The sequence below is a fragment of the Schistocerca gregaria genome, chromosome 6 (assembly GCF_023897955.1).
Source record: "Schistocerca gregaria isolate iqSchGreg1 chromosome 6, iqSchGreg1.2, whole genome shotgun sequence".
Classification (NCBI taxonomy): Eukaryota; Metazoa; Arthropoda; class Insecta; order Orthoptera; family Acrididae; genus Schistocerca; species Schistocerca gregaria.
In genome coordinates, this window is record NC_064925.1 from 378,031,007 (window position 1) to 378,053,961 (window position 22,955).

Below are 22,955 nucleotides of genomic sequence, written 5' to 3' on the forward strand. Positions count from 1 at the left end.
TCTGCTATTCAAACCAGTGTGTAGTTTGAGCAATAACAGAAAGCAAGATTTCAAAGTTTTTTATCATGTCCATAGCACAGAAGACATCAGTGGAAAAACATGAGTAATATAGCACATTATACTTGGTGCCACAACCACAAAATTTTAATAATAGTTACCTGTAAGAGGATTGAAGGGGTGGAGGAGAAAATGCTTGTTAGGACGACTTTCGATTCAGGAAATTAAGCAGAACACAAGAAGCATTGTTGGCCACAGATATGTGATTAAATACACAGTGTGGTTGTAGCATATGAGCCATGAGGTTTCTAAAACAGCTGTGCAGAAAGTCAAAGTAGTAGCATTACTGCAGCAGGCATTCTGGCCATAAGTATAACAGTACACGCCTTACACTCATCAGAAAACGGCGCAGTAAGGCAACATCAAATTTTTTGAGCCCTCCAGCACTTGTGGACAAGAATCCGTCAAATTCGACCTGAAAACTAAAATGCAGGTTCCCGGCTGCTCCTCCATGACTACACCAAGCCCACCAAGTGAAGAATATGCATAAGTTTTTGGCCATCAAGTGGATCACAGCACTGAATCAGCCAATCTATTCACCTGATTTGACCCCTGATGACCTCTGGTTGTTGCCCAAATTGAAGCCGGCAATTAAAGGACACTGTTACGACGAAATTAAGCACATCCAAGAACATTGTAGGGCAGTACTAGTTGCAGCTCCAAAAAAAGGACTACAGTGAACGTTTCAAAACAATTTCCGCAATGTTTTGTTTCAGGGGGACTATCTGAATAAACACGGTGATTTTATGAACATAATTCATGACTTTTGTTTTTCACAGATACAGTTCTAATAGAACTGGAACACAAAGTGTATAGTAAAGCATACCTAAAATGTATTTTAAGATACTAGAAAAGCCTTTTCCCAAGCAGACTGATGTTAACCAGGATATTAAGAGAACCAGAACATAATTTCTACATACATGCATACTCAGCAAGCCACTATTTGGTGCATGGTGGAGGGTAGCAAGTATTGCTCCTAATCACTTCCTTTCCTATGCCACTCGCAGAGTAAGCAAAAAATGACTGTCTATAAGGCTCTGTATGAGACTTCATTTTTCTCATCTTATTTTTGTGGTCCTTGCGCAAAACACACATTGGCAGCAGTAGAATAGATCTGCAGTCGGCCTCAAATGCTGGTTCTCTAAATTTCCACAATAGTGCTCACGAAAATAGCCTTGCTTTCCCTCCAGGGAGTCCCCCTTGACTTCACAAAGCATCTCCATAATACTTGTGTGCAGATCTAGCAGCATGCTCTGAACAACTTCAATATCTTACTTTACTCTGTTCTGGAAGGGATCACACACATTCAAGCAGTACTGAAGAATGAGTCTCCTTTGTAGATGAACTACACTTTCCCAAAATTCTCCTGATAAAACAAAGTGAAGTACTTGCTTTCTCTACCACCAACCTGATGCCCTCATTCCACATCATTTTGCAATGTTACACCTAGACATTTAATTGATGTGATTCTGTCAAGCAGCACACTACTAATGCTGTATTCAAACATTACATGATTGATTTTTTTCCTACTCATTTACATTTTTCTATATTTACGACTGCTGTCATTTGCTACAACAACTACATATTCCCTCTATGCCATCTTGTATCCTCCTTCAGTCAGTGATGAGACCTTTCTGTACACCATTCTGTACAACACAGTGTCATCAGCAAACAGCTGTAAATTACTGCTCATCCTGTCAGTCAGATCATTTATACGTAGAGAGAATAAGAGCAGCCCTATCACACATCCTTGGGGCACTCCTGATGATACCCTTGTCTCTAATGAACTTACACAGTCGAGGAGAACCTACTGGGTTCTGTTACTTAATATGTCTTTGAGCCACTCACATATTTGGGAATCTAATCCTTATGCTCAAGTCTACAGTGGGGCACTGCATCAAATGATTTCCAGAAATCTAGGAATATGGAAACTGCCTGCTGGCCTCCATCCATGGTTTGTATGATATCGCACAAGAAAACAGCATGAGCGATGCTTCTAAATTCAAGCTGATTTGTGGACGGAATCTCAGTCTCAAGGAAATTTGTTATATTCAAACTCACAATGTGTTCAAGAAATCTGCAGCAACCAATGTTAAAGATACTGGTCTGTAATAATGTGGGTCCATTCTTTTACCTTACTTATATACAGGAGTGACACACACTTTTTTCCAGTTGCTTGGGACTTCGCACTGGGTGAGAGATTCACAATACATGCAAGCTAAGTAAGGAGCCAAGACTGCAGAACATTCTATGTAAAATCACATTGGGATACCATCTGCACATGGCGACTTAGTTGTTTTCAATTCTTTCAGTTGCTTCTCTATGCCATGTGTGTTATTTCCATGTCCTCCATGTGGGAGCCTGGGTGACAATCAAACAATAGTATGTTTATACAATCATCTTGCATGAATGATTTCTTAAACATGAAATTTAAAACTTTGGTTTTCCCAGAGTGGTCAACAAGTAACTAGATAAAAGCCTTCGAACCACTGAGTGATTTTAGAATGACCAGAATTTTCTCGGGTTCTTGGAATGGTCTTTTGCTAAGGTGTGATGACAGAAGTAGTTGTACACTCTATACATTGATCTATTGACAGACACATGAATGTCACTAACTTCTGCCTTTTGACATTTGCATTTTTTATTTCAAGCAAGAGTGCAATAACTTCTGTTTCCTCAGCATTTTCCAAATTTGATTATTAAACCATGGATGGTCTTTTTCATCCTTAATGCACTTACATGGCAAAAATGTGTTCAGAGTGCAACTTACAATCAGTTTAAATTTTGTCCATAATTCCTCTACATCCATCATATTGGAACTACATGATGCCCCTTCACTGTTTAAGTGGTGTGCACACAACTGTTTATCTGCTTTTCCTTGCATAAATATTCTCCTAGCCTTCTTGATGCATTTGCTAACTTTGCTACGTTGACTTCACAATCACTAATTGTTGTCTCTATACTGACACTGTCAATAAGGTTACGCCTATTTGTAGCTACTGGGTCTAAAATATTTCCATTGTGTAACTAGCTGTTGAAGGCCATTTGCAGAAAACTTGTTTGAAAGTATTTCACAAGACTGTCTCTCCATACCACCCACAGTGAATCCGTAAACTATACCCGTAGATTAAAGCCGCCTCCCATTAATACTGCACGAACTGTGTACAGCAGAATCAGGTGACCAGTATAAGCATCCAATAATTAGCTTGAGTTCACCTAGGCATGCGACTCGATCCAGAGAACTTCATAGTCAGACTCAATTTCAATCTCAATAGACACACAATTTTTGTAGACAGTAATGAATGCTTCCCCACCTACGACATCTAATCTATCATTCCGATACACATTCCATACCTCACCAAATATTTCAGAGCTTTCTACTTCGGATTTCAGCCAGCTCTCAGTTCCAAAAATAATCTGAGAGCAACAACTTTCCTGGAGGGCAGTAAGTTCAGGAACTTGGTTATGAATACTTCTACAATTTACTGTTAAAATTTTGACTGTTGAAATTTGTTTACTTTGCATGCAATCTGATTTTGCTCTCTCTCGTACCAAACAGTCAACATTCATCAGGGGACCTCAAACTACCACCTAGCTTAAAAAAAACCCTGTGCACTTCCCAAGTGCACTGCTACCTTAGTAGCTGCGACCTTTGTGTAGTGCACCCTGACTTATCAAACTGTGAGACCTGCAACTCTCCGCCCTATTGCAAAGGTCCAGAAATCTGCATCTGTGACTGTCTCAGGATCGATGGAGTGTCTGGTTGAGACCCTCCACTCTGCTCCAAACCAAAGTGAGAGCTCTGCTTGCACCCCACAAGCATGGCCAGTAGTCTTCACAACTTTCACCAGCCACCTGTAGGAACTGAGGATGACCTCACACCCAAGCTACAAATGTCATTGGTGCTGTCATAAGCAACAACTTGTAGACTACCGCGCTTTTCACTCTAGAGAGCCGCAAGTAGGGCCTCCGCAATACATTTCTGATGAGCCCCCATCCCTTCCCCTCCCTGGCAGACACACTGAGTGTACAATGGAATTCTTTCCTGCCCTGGACACTAGTTCCCTAAGAGGTTCCTTAACGCACCTAACACTGGAGCCCCCAATAACTAGTACACCCCTCCCCATTGTGCCTTCTCTCAGACCTTGCTGAAGGTCAGAGTGAATGGGCAAGGTCAGATGACCAGCATCCACATTCACTCTCCAATTCAAGCAACGTGTCCACATAACAACCCACCACTAACCCTGCACTGGGAGTGGATCCACTGCTCTGGGTATGCTGGAAGGTGCCCTGACAGCAGAGACCATGAGCGAAACAAGTGACACCTGAGGTGTCCCATGCATCCCACCATCTTCTCCACTGCCACCACACCCTGACACCCTGAGGCAGTAGACTGCAGACAGCACCTTCAGCAATTCCTCCTGTGTCCGCACACTACCGTAAGAGAATTTTTAAAAAAGCTATGTATGTGATTTTCTAGTATCCTGCTGCTTCACCACTGGAGATTGGTAGCTGGTTGAGCTGTGGTCAATGGTCAACAACGGGAGGCCCTCGTCACATGACATTTCGTTTCACTGGCCATTCAAAACACACAAACAAACAGATTACTACTACACTACAAAATGTGCAAATGGCCACATTACTATTACTAAAACATGGTACTACGCCTCTCAAACACAAAAAAATGCTATTATTTTAAGAATTAAACTATGCAAGCACACAAAAAAATGCAAAGAATTTAAATCTGAATCAAACAAAAAGCAAAATATGTGACTTGCTGGTCTCCTAGTGCTGGTGCACCAGAGCATCACCAGCAAGCAGCAATTGCCACTCACCCTGTTCATCACTATCAGTATAAGACAGGGATATGCAACATGTACTATGAAAAGACGGCTACAGAATCAGCATATAGCTATAATAAGGTATGGGAAAATTCAACAAGATGATGAATGTCAAGTAGATTATAGATCACGTATGTGCACGTACAAATTGATATCAACAAAGTTGATGAGAAACCATGGAAAATTAGCACGTAAGAAACAAGATACTGCAATTCATTGCTGACAAAGTGCTCATCTAACTGTGATAGCAGTTAATACTTCATGTTGAAACCTGCATAAACTGCCCTAAAAGTACTTTGGAAATGAAATAAAATAAAAATTATATCTCACTGAATGCATATAACTAACGGAGATGTAGGAAGATGTACAATTTGTCTATTTATGAAGAAAAATTATATCAGCTGATCACAGTGGAAGAGACTTTATGAACAGATAATCCATTGAAGTCAACATTTTATAAAAGAAAATATTGTAATAATAATACTGTCAAGTGTATCTGCTGCAGCACACTTCTTCATACAGTATAATTCCATACTAAAGTCAGAAATGAATCCAAATAAGGCCTAATAATAGTGAAACAAGCCATCTGGCAAAGAACTTTATAGGAGGATGCTCTTGTCTTAGTAGACTTCAAACGTGAAAAAGAGTTGAAAGCAAAGTGACAAAAGCAGTTAGCTATGTCCCCAAGTTCTACAAATTGACCTCCTTTAAGTCATACTCACCAATGGCCCTAGCTAAGATAGTGTTATTCACACACCTCAACAAAACAGACAGCTGTACTGTAGTTGTAACAACAATGGAAGGATATCTGTGGAGACGCCAGGCTAATATTCAGCTCCCAAAAAGGTGTAGCAGTCTTTTCAGTAGTTGCAGGGGCAACAGTCTGCACGATTTATTGACCTGGCCTCGAAACATTAGCCAACATAGCCTTCCTGTGCTGGTACAACAAATGGCTGAAGACAAGTGGTGATTACAGCTGTCACTTTCTGAGGGAAACTAGGTCTACTGCATGGTTAACTGATGATGGAGGTATCTTGGGTAAAATAGTCCCACATTCAAATTTGTAGGCAGAGACTATTTAGGAAGATTTTGTCACGACGATAAACAAAACTAGCTGACTACGAATCAGAGTGCGAAATGTTATATGCCATAATTGGGTAAATAGGTTATGCAATTTATAAAGAGAATTGACGTGTTAAATATAGTGGGATAAAAAAATCATTTTGGGGTTATGTAAAAGTAAAGCTAATACTGAATTAAAAATAGGAATGTGGCTGAAGTACTGTGAACAGCACAGCGAGCACATTATTGTGGCAAAGAGAGACATGAAGACAACATCCACCGAGGTAATGAAAGTTTATCTAACTAGTAGCTCAGCACACTTCAAGAAGAATTTAATAATTTCAATTCCAAAGAAGACAGTCTCTGGCTGATGAGAATATTACTTAGTTGAGTAACAAGTCATGGTTGTAAAATATTGACACAAATTATTTATAGAGGAATGCAAAAACTGGTAGTAGCCAATTGGAGAAAAGATCAGTCTGAGTCACAGAGAGATGTAGGAACACACAAGAGAATACTGATCCCATGACTTATCTTAGAAGAAGAAGAAATACAAACCAACATTTATACTATTTATAGGTTTCAGGAAAGCTTTTTACAATGTTGTTATAAAGGTAACAGGGATAAAATACAGGTAGTGAGAATTTAACAAGGGTAATAGAACATACTCAAATTAAATAAAACTATACTGAGAGAATTACATAAAGAAAGAGGACACTACAAATAGTAAATCAGTTATGTTATTTGGGTAGCATTATAAGTGACAATGGCCATTGTAGGGAAGATACAGAATGTGGACTGGCAATAACAAGTAAAAGGACTTCTGAAAAAGAGAACTATGCCAACTTCGAATATAAATTAAGATGTTAGGAATTGTTTTCAAAAGATATTTGTCTGGAGTGTTGAAATGTGGATGATAAACAGTTCAGTTAAGAACAGGAAAGACGCAATTGAAACAGTTGAAAGATATGTACACCATTTGAATTTCATGATTTTAGCCTTAAATCATCATCAAGTAAAACAATGTTGGGTATAATTGGACTTTGTTAACCCATTAGCACCCAGTGTCCTAATTATAGGACAGTTCCTTTCCATCACTGAACCGTGCAACAGTGAACTCCACTAACTGCTGTCTGCATTCAATGTTGCCTCCACACTTTCAGCTACAGTCCATTAGGACACCAAGTTTCTTGATCTGTGTTTACATGTCTTTATGTCAACACTAGTGAATTTCTTCCTGCGCACATAATATGCTTTTTGTTTGCTAGACATCTTACAAGAAGGGTAAGTAAATTATATTATTTGGTATTTGAATGCTAAAAGTCTATTTATGCCAGTTGTATAATATACCTGATGAAACTAACAATCTCGTACTAGGGCTATTATAATATCCACATTCGAGTTCCTTCTCTTTCAGAAATTCGAATCTTTGTCAGCAGAAAACACTGAAATCAGCTGAGGAGGCTACAGAATACTTGTTTCCTGTGGAGATAGAGGCAGATATGGCTATATTATCACTTAATGTCGATGAACTGACAGATGGGCAGACATGGCTATATTATCACTTAATGTCGATGAACTGACAGATGACGAGAGTTTCTATGATTATGAAACAAGGAGTCCTATGGTGCAGGATATTCCAGTGACAGTAGAAATCAATGTGCTAGAGGACAACAATGTTCCAAGCCATTCTACAGCACTTCATCTAGTGCCAAGGAAACTGAAGTTCAGTCATAACTGCAGAATCTTCTAAAAAGAGTGAACTGAAAGCAATATGGACTAAGACAGTTTTGGTAATGTAGGTAGTCTGGCAGAAATTAACCGAGAAAATATTGTGAACACACTTAACAAGGTTATATGCCACTGGACATTTTTAAGGAGTTGCTTACTTCTGAGGTGCTAAACAGCATTATGGAAGAAACTGAAAAGTATGTAAAACAGTGGAAAAATTAGCAACAGTATTCGACCTCAGGTAGATGAACTGAAAGTTTTTATTGGTGTTTTAATTTTATCTGGATATCACACATTGCCCAACCAGAGAGATTATTGGTTTGAAGATGATGACCTGATGGTGATCCTTGTAAAAAGTGTCACATCACATAACAAATACCTTGAACGAAAAACAATGCTTCATTTTGTATGTAATAATGAAGCAAATGCTAACAAAAGTGATCAACGATTCAAGGTTAGAAATTTGATTATCACTATGAATAAAAACTTCCAGACATGGGGAATTTTTTTATGAAAATCTCTTGGATAGATGAAATGATGATCAAGTAATAGGGTCGCCATTTGCTAAAGCAACTTCTAAAAGGGAAAGCCATTAGATTTGAGTATAAATTTTAGACTTTGTGTGGAAGTGATAACTATTGTTATAATTTTGATCTGTTCTGTGGGAAGGAAGTCTCTGAAGAGTCTCACCCTTTGGGAAACAGTTTTGAAAAAATGCTAGAGTGTGTTGCTGACCCGAACAGCCATATCATACGTTTTGATAATCTTCTAGTTCATATTATCTGTTTGTAAAATTAAAACAGATGGGCTCCGTACCACAGGTACAATAAGCCATAACTAGACTGCTCATTGCCTTTTCAAAGCAGATAAAACCTTAGCACTGAAAGATCAAGGAAGTTATGATTCCCATTTCAACACAACCCACCAAATCACCATGGCACAGAGGAATGACATCACCTGTTTCATTGGCAAAAAAAACGGTATCTAATTGAGCCTCAGGTTTCAGTTTCTAGATGAAAAAAGAACCAAATGAAAAGCTCATCAAACAGCCCTATCTTGTGAGTCAGTACAACAATTATATGGGCAGCATAGACCACTGTGACTGGCGTCTACAGAAACATGTAACTGCAGTTTACAGGGAAAAAAGGTATTGGGCAATTTTCATTAGAATTGTTGACATGGCTGTGTAAACACGTATGTACTCCACAACAATATATCTCAAGAGTCACAAGCATTTAGGATATTCAAAGATACAGTGCCACCTCATTTCTGAAAATAGTGCAGAATACAAGAAGAAGCATTGGCAGACCAGAACGACAGCAGGAAAAAAGTTCTAGATACTGGCTGTTGGACGGGAGAGGCCACATCATTGGAAAAAGAGAAGATGCCAATTCCAAAACTTTTAGGGGAAGCCTCTCACAGTTTGCACTAAATGTGATGTAAGTTTATGTACTTGTTTTCTAAAATTTCATAATCAACCACATTACCCAACTAATTGCTTTGATTAATCTAACTATCTAATAATTTCTATGAATGCTTGTTCACAAGCATTTAGAGCAATTTTAATCAAATTCAGTATTTTTAGTAACTGTAACTCATTGTTGTAAAGAAATACCAACTAAAAAAAAATTGGGCACTAATGGGTTAAGTGAAGTCATCATTAAGATATATTATACCAGGTGTCCCTTCATGTTGGGCAAGGTCCAGAAATCAAGGAAGGAGATGGCTGGTAAACACACAGAACAGTTAATTTCTTATGGATATGTAGCTTTGTTAGCTCACCAACTGTCAATTCAAGATGTGTATCTACACTACTTTTAATCAGATTTTCTCCAGTTTTAAAATGTGTGTCACATCTGATTTAAATACCTGATCCCTCACAGTTTAATGCAGTTCTACAGCAGTAACTTGCACGTTCATATGACAATAGCACTAAATGCCGTGTTTAATTGTCTCTATAGCAGTGCTCTGTAATTTATCTTCAAGCTGGTGTAGCTTATTTCAAGTAGACTACTCTTGTTGATAAAGGAATAATTCTGAGCAAATTTCAGTGGTATCTTGTATCTTTCATATACCCTTTGAAGAAATCTCTGGACTAGTTAAAACGCTTTTAAATGAGGTGAGCCTGTTGTAATGATTTATGCTAAAAAAGGAATAGTCCTCCCATGCATGACAAATTTGTGATGGGGAGCCGGAATTCAGCAGTAGGAAAAACAAGAGCCGGAAAAAGTAGAACAAAGACTAGGGGAAAGGATTGGCAGAGGAAGCCACCAAGTAGAATTTTGCACAGGGACACATGAACTGGAAGTTGAAACTGAAGAAACTGAAATAAAGCAGGAAACTAAGGATATGGGACTTGCATAAACTGAAGGGAACCAGAAGTTGTTGCGAGTTTAAAAGGTAGCATCAGGCAATGTTGGACTGAAATAGGTGAAAGAAAAAAAAGAAAGAAGGAAGGAAGGTAGGTAGGTTAAGATTTTAACATGTTGAAACTTCCTGGCAGATTAAAACTGTGTGCCCGACCGAGACTCGAACTCGGGACCTTTGCCTTTCGCGGGCAAGTGCTCTACCAACTGAGCTACCGAAGCACAACTCACGCCCGGTACTCACAGCTTTACTTCTGCCAGTATCCGTCTCCTACCTTCCAAACTTCTTTTAACATGTTGTCAGCAAGGAGGTCATTAGGGATGGGTCACAAGTATAGAATAGGGAATGATGGTGATGGCCTTTCAAAGGAACCATCACAGCATTTACCACAAGTGCTGTAGTGAAATCACAGAAAACACAAATCCAGATGCCCGGACAGGGATTTTAACCCCCCAGAAATCGTGTCCAGTACATTGACCACAGTGCCACCATGCTCAGTGAAATGAGGAAAAGATGCCAGGACAGGGATTTTAACCCCCCAGAAATCGTGTCCAGTACATTGACCACTGTGCCACCATGCTCAGTGAAATGAGGAAAAGACACACAACAGAACACAAAAGGGATCTTTGAGAGATGAAATAAGGAATGCAGCAGAGGATCACAGAGGTAGAAAGTTAAGCACTTGCATTTCAACAGTTGGCATCCCTACCGCACCAAAAACTCCCTCCCATATAGCCTGGACACCCACGTACGAAATATCTGCAGCAACAAGAACTCCCTCGCCCAGTATGCTGAGGGTCTCACCAAGGCCTTCACAGACAGACACTACACCCCAGACCTAGTCTGCAGACAGATCTCCCATGCCATTTCCCCTCATACAGCCAGTCCTCCCACCATCACCATGAACCACCCACAAAGGAATCTCCCCTACATCACCCAGTATCACCCCGGATTGGAACAACTGAACCACATCCTTCGCCAGGGCTCTGATCACCTGTCATGCTGTGATATGAGGGACATGCTACCCAAGATCCTTCCACCCTTCCTGAAGTGGTGTTCCATTGCTTATCAAAACTGCACAGCATCATAGACTATCCTTATGTGACTCTCAATCCCAATCCCTTGCCACAAGGATCGTATGCCTGTGGGAGACCCAAGGACTAGACCTGCCCAATTCACCCACCCTGCACTTCCTATTCCAGTCCTGCCAAAGGCTTACCCACCTGTGAAAGCAGTCATGTCATATACAAGCTCAGCTGCAATCATTGCATGCCCTTTTATATTGGTATGGCTACCAATCAGCTGTTCAACAGTCTGAACACCCACTGCCAAACTGTGGCCAAGAGCAAAGTAGACCACCCAGTGGCCCGACATGCAGATGAACGTAAAATGCTTGATTTCAATGACTGCTTCACTACCCAAGCCATTTGGATCCTCCCCTCCGCCACCAGCTTTTCTGAAATGTTCAAATGGGAGTTATCCTTACCACACACACTCCACTCCTGAAACTATCCCGACCTAAGTCTACAGTAACTCACAACCTGCATTAACATACTGTCCCCAGACCCTCCGCCCAACAGTTTCCATCCCTTCGGTCCTATCATCTCCTCCTCATTGTCATCTCCCACCCTCACTGTGCGCCGCCTCTGTCAATGCACCTGGCCATCTTTCCCTGCTCCTCTCCTTTTTCATTTCTGCTCCCCCAGCTTCCCCGCCTCCCTGCCCCACAGCCTCCCAATGCAGTGCCTGTTGGCTGTCTAGTCCCTGTACACTTTGCCAGAGCACGCATTTCTTTCCCATCACCTGTACACTGCTATCTCTTCCCCTTCCCCGCCTCCTATAGACAGCTTATTTCATTCTACATGACAGCTGCATTCTGGTCTGAGCTGTTGGAGATGGTAGTCATGTGCATGAAGAGTGCTTGTTTGCATGAATGAATGTGTGTGTGTTTCTTTTACTGATGAAAGGTTGTGGCCAAGAGCTAACGCATAAGTGTCTTTTAGTTGTGCCTGTCTGCAACTTAATGTGTCGTCTTTATGATAAGTAGCAATCTATCTTTTATTTACATTGTTCATATTCCAACCTCCAGTTTCTTTAGTTAGGTTTAACAACAAAACTATCTTTCTCTTTACTGACTTTTCCCTACATTTTTACTTTTCACATTACTGTTGAAAGTTTGTTGTGTCCCATCTACATCTACACTCCTGGAAATTGAAATAAGAACACTGTGAATTCATTGTCCCAGGAAGGGGAAACTTTATTGACACATTCCTGGGGTCAGATACATCACATGATCACACTGTCAGAACCACAGGCACATAGACACAGGCAACAGAGCATGTACAATGTCGGCACTAGAACAGTGTATATCCACCTTTCGCAGCAATGCAGGTTGCTATTCCCCCATGGAAACGATCGTAGAGATGCTTGATGTAGTCCTGTGGAACGGCTTGCCATGCCATTTCCACCTGGCGCCTCAGTTGGACCAGCGTTCGTGCTGGACGTGCAGACCGCGTGAGACGACGCTTCATCCAGTCCCAAATATGCTCAATGGGGGACAGATCCGGAGATCTTGCTGGCCAGGGTAGTTGACTTACACCTTCTAGAGCACGTTGGGTGGCACGGGATACATGCGGACGTGCATTGTCCTGTTGGAACAGCAAGTTCCCTTGCCGGTCTAGGAATGGTAGAACGATGGGTTCGATGACGGTTTGGATGTACCGTGCACTATTCAGTGTCTCCTCGACGATCACCAGAGGTGTACGACCAATGTAGGAGATCGCTCCCTACACCATGATGCCGGGTGTTGGCCCTGTGTGCCTCGGTCGTATGCAGTCCTGATTGTGGCGCTCACCTGCACGGCGCCAAACACGCATACGACCATCATTGGCACCAAGGCAGAAGCGACTCTCATCGCTGAAGACGACACGTCTCCATTCGTCCCTCCATTCACGCCTATCGCGACACCTCTGGAGTCGGGCTGCACGATGTTGGGGCGTGAGAGGAAGACGGCCTAACGGTGTGCGGGACCGTAGCCCAGCTTCATGGAAACGGTTGCGAATGGTCCTCGCCGATACCCCAGGAGCAGCAGCGTCCCTAATTTGCTGGGAAGTGGCGGTGCGGTCCCCTACGGCACTGCATAGGATCCTACGGTCTTGGCGTGCATCCGTGTGTCGCTGCGGTCCGGTCCCAGGTCAACGGGCACGTGCACCTTCCGCCGACCACTGGCGACAACATCGATGTACTGTGGAAACCTCACGCCCCACGTGTTGAGCAATTCGGCGGTACGTCCACCCGGCCTCCCGCATGCCCACTATACGCCCTCGCTCACAGTCCGTCAACTGCACATACGGTTCACGTCCACGCTGTCGCGGCATGCTACCAGTGTTAAAGACTGTGATGGAGCTTCGTATGCCACGGCAAACTGGCTGACACTGACGGCGGCGGTGCACAAATGCTGCGCAGCTAGCGCCATTGGACAGCCAACACCGCGGTTCCTGGTGTGTCCGCTGTGCCGTGCGTGTGATCATTGCTTGTACAGCCCTCTCGCAGTGTCCGGAGCAAGTATGGTGGGTCTGACACACCAGTGTCAATGTGTTCTTTTTTCCATTTCCAGGAGTGTATATCTGCTTGAGGCGTATCAATCTCTAACTAAAACAAGAGATCAAACTTATGTTTCACACTCACCGCAACATTGTCAGATGAAGTTCCAAGCCTGTTTCTTCTGTTACCTGCTGCGACTTTGCATCTCTATCTACCCTTCTCCCTCCTTAACCTGTCCAGATCTTTCCTAGACTTGTCTAACTCAGCCTGAAGGGCAGCAGTTTCCCCCTCCTGTTCCACTATCGTGCAAAACCACTGAAAAGCCTCACTTACGTCTCCACTTCTCCCATCTCCGCAGTCACCACAATGGAAAAAAACTATAGCACCCAGCACACCAGTCAATTAAATTACCAACAAAAAGAAAACATGTTTATAAAAATTACGTCTACACACAACTATAGGTAAATGAAGCACTAGTGCAAAATTTCTGGATCGAGCAACTTACAATTTAAGCTGCTTTCCGGAAATACACACATCAAAAAAATTTCCATCACACCAGTTCCCAGAACTCCTGAAGATAGACATCGACTGTGGATATTATATCGCAGACGCAGTCCCTTTGACTGTTCAGAGATGTCACTAAACCCACTCAAAGATGTAAACAATCACGCATGAGAAGCACCTATTAGACAGAGGGGGTCCGACACCCACCACGAAGGAGGTACACGGCTCATGTTGTCTGTAGTTCAACAATTCCTAGACAGTCAATACAGCAGTTCGATTGCGTCTGCATTGTTACTTTGTGCCAGGGAGGGCTCTCAACAAGGGAAGTGGCCAGGCATCTCGGAGTGAACCAAAGCAATGTTGTTCGGACATGGAGGAGATACAGACGGTGACATGCCTTACTCAGGCCGCCAAGGGCTACTACTGCAGTGAATGACCGCTACCTACGGATTATGGCTCAGAGGAACTCTGACAGCAGCACCACCAAGTTGAATAATGCTTTTCGTACAACCACAGGACATCATGTTACGACTCAAACTGTGCTCATTAGGCTGCACTTCACTCCCAATGTCCATATTTTCAAACATGACACCATGCAGCGCAGTACAGATGGGCCCAACAATATGCTGAATGGACCGCTCAGGATTGGCATCACATTCTATTCACCGATGAGTGTTGCATTGTCTTCAACCACACAATCGCCGAAGACGTGTTTGGAGGCAACCCAGTCAGGCTGAATGCCTTAGCCACACTGTCCAGCAAGTGCAGCAAGGTGGAGGTTCCCTGCTGTTTTGGGGTAGGTAGCATTATGTGGGGCCGACATGTGCCGCTGGTGGTCATGGAAGGTGCCATAACGGCTGTACAATACATAAATGCCATCCTCCAATCGATAGTGCAACCACATCGGCAGCATATCGGCGAGGCATTCATCTTCAAGACAACTATTCGCCCCCCTCCCCGGTGCACATCTTGTGAATGCCTTCCTTCAGGATAACATCGCTCGACTAGAGTGGCCAGCATATTCTCCAGACGTGAACCCTACCAAGCATGCCCAGGATAAATTGAACAGGGCTGTTTATGGATGATGTGACTCACCAAGCACTCTGAGAGATCCATGCCGAATCACCGTTGATGAGCAGAAGAATCTGAACCAACAGTGCCTTAATGAACTTGTAGATAGTACACCACGACGAATACAGGCATGCATCATTGCAAGAGGACATGCTACTGGGTATTAGAGGTACCGATGTGTACAGAAATCTTGACCACCACCTCTGAAGGACTCACTGCATGATGGTACAACATGCAATGTGTGGTTTTCAGGAGCAATAAAAAGGGAGGAAATGATGTTAATGTTGATCTCTATTCCAATTTTCTGTACAGGTTCCGGAACTTTTGGAACTAAGGTGATGGAATACTTTTTTTGATGTGTGTATATGTTAAATAATGAAGGGATATGCTCTATTTAAATTGTTGGAAAGGAAAACAGAACAATTAAACACAATTTTCTATGTTCACAATACTAAATGTAGGCAAAACTACAACAACAACCAAACTGTACAATCTTCTAGTGTTTTCTGGGATAATATGTAAAGAAAAGTGAAAACTTTAACAGTAAGCATAAGAGACACACTAACACATATATTTACTAAGTAACCTGTAGCAAACTAACTCCTATTATAATATAAATGATTTATCTTCACAAGAGCACAAAAACTCATCTGCCTCTCCACATGGCTGGAGAACAAAAAATAGCAAAAGAAATACTGAATTTAATTAACGAAAGATGAAAATATAAAAATGAAGCAAGGAAAAGGGACTACAACCATTTAAAAAAGTGATTGGCAGAAAGTCCACAATTGCTAAGCCGGATGGATGGAAGACAAATGCAAGGCTGTAGAAGAACACAAAATTACAGGAAAGATAGATGGCGCATACTGGAAAATGAGACTGACTTTTGGAGAAAAGAGAAGCAACTGTATGAATATCAACAGCTCTGACAGCAGCCCATTATTACGCAAAGAAGGGAAAACTGAAAGATGGAACAAATGTGCAGAAGGGCTATAATTGGAAATGAACTTGAGGAAAATGTTATAGACATGAAAGAGGAAGCAAGTGAGACGAGATGGGAGATATAATACTCAGAGAATCTGACAGAGCACTGAGTGATAAAAGTGAAAACAAGGCCCCTGGAATTGATGACTTTCCCTCAGAATAACTGAGATTCTTTGGAGTGAAAAATTATTCCACTTGGTGTGCAAGATATCTGAGACCCCTAAAATACCTTCAGATTTTAGGAAGGGTAAGATAATTTCAAAGAACCTAGATGCTGATAGGTGTGTATACTGCTGAACCATCAGTGTAAAGAATCATAGCTGGAAAATATTATTTACAGAAGAACTGAAAAATCCTATGTTCATGGTAACTGTCAGCTTAGGGAAAGCTTTTGACAGTGTTTGTTGGAGTACACTCTGAAATTCTGAAGGTATCGGAAATAAAATGTATGGGGGCGAAAGCGTATAAATAACTTGCACAGGAACCAGACTGCAGTTATACAAGTCAAAGAACATGAACGGCAAGTAGTGACTGAGAAGAGAGTGAGACAGGGTTGTAGCCCATCCCCAATGTTTTTCAATCTGCACAATGAGCACAAAATAAAGGAAACTAAAGAGACATTTGGAAAGGGAATTAAAGTTCAGGGAAATGAAGTAAAAGCTCTGAGGTTTGTCAAGGATTTTGTAATTCAATCAGAGACAGCAATTTAACTTGAAACAACACTGAAAGGAATGTATAGTGTCTTGAAAAAGAGGATATAAGATGAATAACAACAAAAGTAAGATAAGGGTAATGGAGTGGTTACTCTTCAGGCTGAAGACCACAACAACATCATTTACCTATCGGTAATACAGACTCTTTCTTCAACAAATCAACTGAAGACCTTCAAAGAGTTCTAGTCCCAAAACCAAGATGATGATGATAACAATAATATGAGGCATGAATATTAATGTAGGTGTTACGGGTGAAACCAATAGTAACTTCCTCAACATTTTGTATACTTGTGGCACGGCACAACTGAGTTATCAAAAAGTTCAGCTTCAGTCTTAGACCATGTACTTACTTACAGGCATCAACAGAGAAAATTATGAAGTATTTTTAAAAGAGCTTGGGCCTTCTGACCAAGAAAGCTCACAGCATGTTTGGTAATGCCCACAAGACTGCGGACTTCAAAAGGATCTTCCTGGGACATATTTTTTCAAGCGCATTATAAGCAAATCAAATATTGGATGAAGTATATATGGAATAAAATGTAGATTATAATTTCTCTAAATTCTGTAGATTGCTCACATTCATTTTTGAGGAAACATTTCTAAAAGTAGCCACTTCAAAAGTAGCAGCTAAGGAAAATAGATGGCTAACTGCAGGTATCAGAAAATCTACCCAGATACTTAAATTTCACCATTCTTTACAAAAGCACTTCACTAATCCACAGTTCCTACATTACTATCGCAGATACAAAGAGACATGCTGGAGGACACTGACTGCTCCAAAACTCATTCAATGATAAAAAAATAGGTAACGCAAAAAATAAAAACACAGTAGTATGGAATGTCATAAAACATGAAACTGGAAAATGCAGACACAAGTATAACAACATAAAAATCAAATATAGGGGGAGGGGGGGGGAGGGTACAATAACAAAACATCCTCTGTAATTGGTAAATTTTGTAAATGACTATTTCTTCAGAATTGCAGAGAAGCACTGACAAAATATTCCTAAAACACATGTAGCATCCACAATTACTTATACAGCAAGCACATTGATGATGATTCCACATAACAGAGACTGCAGTCAGAAATACAATACAGAAATTAAACAATAAGAAGTCAGCAAGCATAAATGAGGTTCCAGTCTAGTTACTGTATAGAAAGCATAAAAGCCCTTATCAATGCACTACTGTCCACGGTCTCAAAAATAAGTGAATCAATCTTGAAAGTTAGACTAATGAACTACATGAATAAATACAACCTTTTTAACAAAGCACAGCATGGTTTCCCAAGTGGAGGAAGTATCATATCAGCCGTTGCAAAATTCAAAATAGTGGTACTTGAAGCTCTTGACAAGGATGACAATGTTATACACATAATCTTATTACACAATTCTGTGAGACTTAAGGAAGAGAGATACAAAGAAATGTAACATATATGGCTCAGTGGAAATGAATGAAAGTGGAGCATATTGCCAATAATCTCCCAGTCGTGCACAGGTGTGTCACATGGCGTGAGCATGACTATAGCATCAAATGAGGCTTTCCCCACAACACAAGGCAGCCAAAGAAACGAGGAAAAGACACCGTGCATCAATCAGTGGGCAGTTACAGTCCACTGTGGTGGTGTTCTCCATCACAACATGGATGGGGACACAATCAGATTATTTCACAAAGAGAAGAATCAATGGGAAACTGAAAGAAGTATGAAGCTTGATGAGTATAGCCCAAGAGTTTAGTATTGCCCACAGCACTGTATCACAAGCATGGGGAGCATTCTGAAGCGTAGGCACTGCCGCAAAAAGGAGAGAAGGTGATCGGCTATGGTAAACTACAGCAGCAGATCACCGCTACATTATGCAAAAGTGAAGAAGTGACCTGATTATCCACTGACAGGAGCACAAAAATTAATCAGTTAGCAATGACTGAGCGAGTTTATTTATCAAAGATTAATAGTGCATTTATTCTTACATTTACTGAAACAAAATACAAAATAAATCACTTCTTGAAATAGAACAATAATATTTCTGGCAGCTGAAGGCTTCAGATTGACATTGAGTCTAAGTTCATTAAAAGTTCCATAGGATGCTCACCATTAAATTACAAACTGAATGAACAAAGTTTAAGTCACATAGGGAGCAATACTGTCTAACTCCAAAGTGTAGCCATTAGAAAGTTGAACAGGAATAAATTTACAAGCCTGCCACAATGACAGATTTCCTGTCTTCTTTGGCAAGGGGGCCAAAATCACTCTAAGTTCACAGCAGGCAGCTCCCAGGATTGCAAAGTCAGATGTGGATACAGGGACGTCGAGGATGCAGCTCTTGTGTGAGAATCCTGATTGATGGAAATCTTGTGTATTTGGCACTTGCCCCTGGAAACTCACCCTGCGTTAACTGGTCAAGCCTAGCCTAAGTACAACCCTAAATACCAGTCAGCACTAGGATACAGTTGGGCCTATTATTGATCACGTGTTGCAGAAGGGGATATGTCCATGTGGCCTGTCATCTGTGGCAACACTTGAGTTGCCCCCTCGTGGAGGGATGAAACACGGCCATCTGCCTTCTAGAAAATTGTCAGATGTATGTTAGACATCTTCGAAGCACTGATGTGATGTTGGCTGCTGACGCTGCAGGCATTATGCTGTAGTACAGCAGGACCCACATCAAACTGCGTGTGCAATTGTAATCACATTTAACAGGACTGCAAGACAAGCAACCTCACCACCGCAATATCACAGCAACTGCATGGTTGTGGTCTCTTTGCCCAAAAACCAGTAGTGTTTCATGGACACCTATGCATCAGCAGCTCCATTTGCGATGATGCAAAAACATTGGGACTGGGTAAATAAAGTGTGGGGTCATGTGCCCTTCTCCAGTGAGAGCAGATTCCGTCAAGTAGCAATTCTGGAAGTACCCTCGTGTGGCGAGATGTGGGAACATGTAACACATCCAGGAACATCATTGAACATGATTGTTTTGGTGGTCCAGGTGTTATGAAGTGGAGAGGCTCAATACTGAATGGGCATCTTGACCCCCAAATCTTTGAACATTGTATATTCACTGGTCAGTGGTATTCTTTCACTGTGTTCCTTCCCCATGTGTGTCTTTTCAAGGGTGCTTTCGACCCTGACTTCATTTTTATGGGTGACAATGCACGACTGCATCAAACAGTGCAGGAGGAGGAGGACAAGCTATTGGAACGAGAAGATATTCAACAAGTGAAGTGGCCTGCCTGTTCCCCCAACTTAAACTTCATTGAGCACATGTCCAAAGTGTTGGAGAGAGGTGCTGTAGAACATCCATTTTGTATTGCCAACAGTGCAGATCACAATGGCAAGCTTATGATGAGTTCAACTACCACAGAGTTTCCTTCATGCCAAGTATTGTCACTGAGTGGTCAGACAACAGCTGCCCACACCAGCCACATGCTGGGTTATCCCTATGCATGTATCCATATTGTTTTGGGCTTTCTGCTTTCCATAGACAGACTCGCATGGTGAGTTTTCATTTCCTCTCACGGGGTTCTGTCCGCTGCTAATTAACCCCTGGAGTAACCACGCTGACTGTGTAGTGTAGCAAGTGTCACACCAGTGCAGATACTAAAGTAGTAACAAAGGCCTTTCTTTTCTGCGTGTCACACAGCAGCTGGATCAAATGCAGGTGCTAATGAAACAGAATGCAGAGACAGTTCACGCCCTTACCCCTCTGATGTAGGGCCAGATGCCCGTTGTGCATTTATCTTATCCCCTGCCAGCACTGTTTGCCAGTTTTGATGAATCTACTGAAAGGTAGTTCCTAGTTGCACTGCCAAATTGTTTTACAGCAGTGCAAGTTTATTTAAAGATGTCCAAAATTTGAAGGCCTCCACTGGGCCCAAGAACCTCCCCTCTGGCAATCTTTGTCAGTTGCTGACAGTATTTTGGACACCAAATCCATGTGGAGGTGGAACACTTTGAGTATAACTAGAACCACAAGTGCCCTGAGCAGTCATATGAGGCACGAATCATCGATTTGCAGATCATCAAATGCAAGTGCTGTTTTGAGTGTCCAAAATTTTCTCCCTCTCGTGCAGACCTGCTCATACGAAACATGATTGTCCAGTCAGTGCCTGATACCAAGGTTCAACCAAGGGCGTTGACCTTGTCCAATCCTCCTTAGTCAACATCACTCAGACTGCAGACTCCCACAAGCTGATGGCGGTGAGGTATGTCTTTTCTGATAATTGGCAGGTGGCTCAGTTAGGGTCCTCAGCATCTTCCTTCTGCCGCTCATTGGATGAGCCAGCGATTCTCTCCTAATTGTCTGTTGTTGCATGTTCATTGGGATTCCCCACACGTGGAAGTTGGTGTGGGGTATGCCGTCGCACAGATCATTTAGCAACTGTTTATGACAGTTGGTAAGCCAGGAGTCAGTCGTCTGATGCCCCTATGTTTTTGCAGGACTGTGGGGCCATCATTGCTGTCCCATGCAGGTCGCCCCAAAATATTTTGATGATGTTGTAAGTGGAGGGGTGGCCAGCCCACTTTCATGTGTTGAAACAGTTGCCAAGGTCACAAATGTCATATTGTATAGCATGCTCTGCAACAGGATACTGTGAGTTGCCATACACAATCTGCCTATGCCCATTCATCCTAACTGATAATTTGGTGGTAGTCATGCCGATGTAGAAGGCCGAACAGCTCACCATTTGACTGTATATGTTTTGCCAGTTACTGGTCTATTATAGGTGTTGGTAAGATGGTGCATAAGACAAGTCTTGCAGTAACAGGGGTAGGAGCCATAGGGTAGGAAGATGGATGCAGAGTCTGACAAGAATATTGCAGAGATTGGGAGGGCGATGGAAAGCTATCCTAGGCATGCTACATAGGTCGAGTGAAATTTCCAACAACAATTTTGTGATTTCATTTAATGTTGGCTTACTGAATTTTTGAATAAGGTTTTCTTTGCATACATATTTTATATTTGGAATGTCACTTATTTTATCTGTCCTCTTCCAAAAGCCTCAATTTCCTCAGTTGCATGGTTAGTTTCAGGTTCTTCTTGGAATTATTTTCATTATCTTTGTATGAAAGGGTCAAAGCTGACAGCCAGCATCAGGTAGCTTGGTTATTCTGGTAGAGAGAGTTCATACGTCTATTGATGATAAATTTTTAGTAAAACAACTTTCAGACAAGAAAACACATAAATATACAGTAGGCTATGAGATCTTCGCTTTAGTGTATTTAGTGTACAGGGTCCAATTCTGTTCGTACTATATATATATATATATATATGACTTTTCAGACAGTGTAAGAAATGGCGAAAATGTTCTCTTTGCTGTTAACAGTAATATTATAGTCAGTGACAAAACATCAGAGCTCCTATTAGAGAAATAAACCTTCAAGGATGTTTATGGTTGGGCATTATTCAATAAATTACAACTGAACATAGAACAAACAGTATGCACTTCAGCACAAAGAGGAAAAACAACTCTGTCAAATTAAGTATAGATGATAAATCTGCAGATTGTGTAATAAAGTATTTGGAATGAATACTGACTGTCAGTTAACATGAAATGAACATACAAAAATACTGGCCAAAGGAATGGGGATAGCCAAAGAATGCCATCCAAAGGAATGGGGATAGCCAAAGAATGCCATATCACCAATTGGCTTTGAACGTAAAAACTGTAGACAATCATACATCAAGCTTACAGAATAAGATGACCATGAGTTCACTCATTATACATGTGAGCAGACACAAGTAATGTAACAAATATGTAATTGCAGAAATAACATTAAACTAATAGGACAACTGGGGGGATTTGGGGCTTTTGGAAACGAAAAAAATCCTCACTAAGGATTACCTCTAAATGCTGGTACCACTTATTCCCCAAATCCCTATAAAAACAAAATGAATCCAACATGACAATAGTACCCTCCTCAATAAATTTCATGCATACCTCTTTTTTGCACCCCTACAAGAATAAAATGAATCGGACACAACATGACTACCATCCTCAGTATACTCCTCAAATAATTCCATTAATTTCCGTTTAGTCCCCACCTTCCCACCACCTTAAAAACAATGTCAGAAAACCAGCC

At 41.5% G+C, this 22,955-nt stretch overlaps 1 protein-coding gene across 1 annotated transcript in view; it reads right to left on the reverse strand.

The window, feature by feature from the left end:
- LOC126278267 (nuclear inhibitor of protein phosphatase 1) overlaps positions 1-22,955 on the reverse strand; it is a 61,733-nt gene that overhangs the window by 33,689 nt on the left and 5,089 nt on the right. The window lies entirely within an intron of this gene.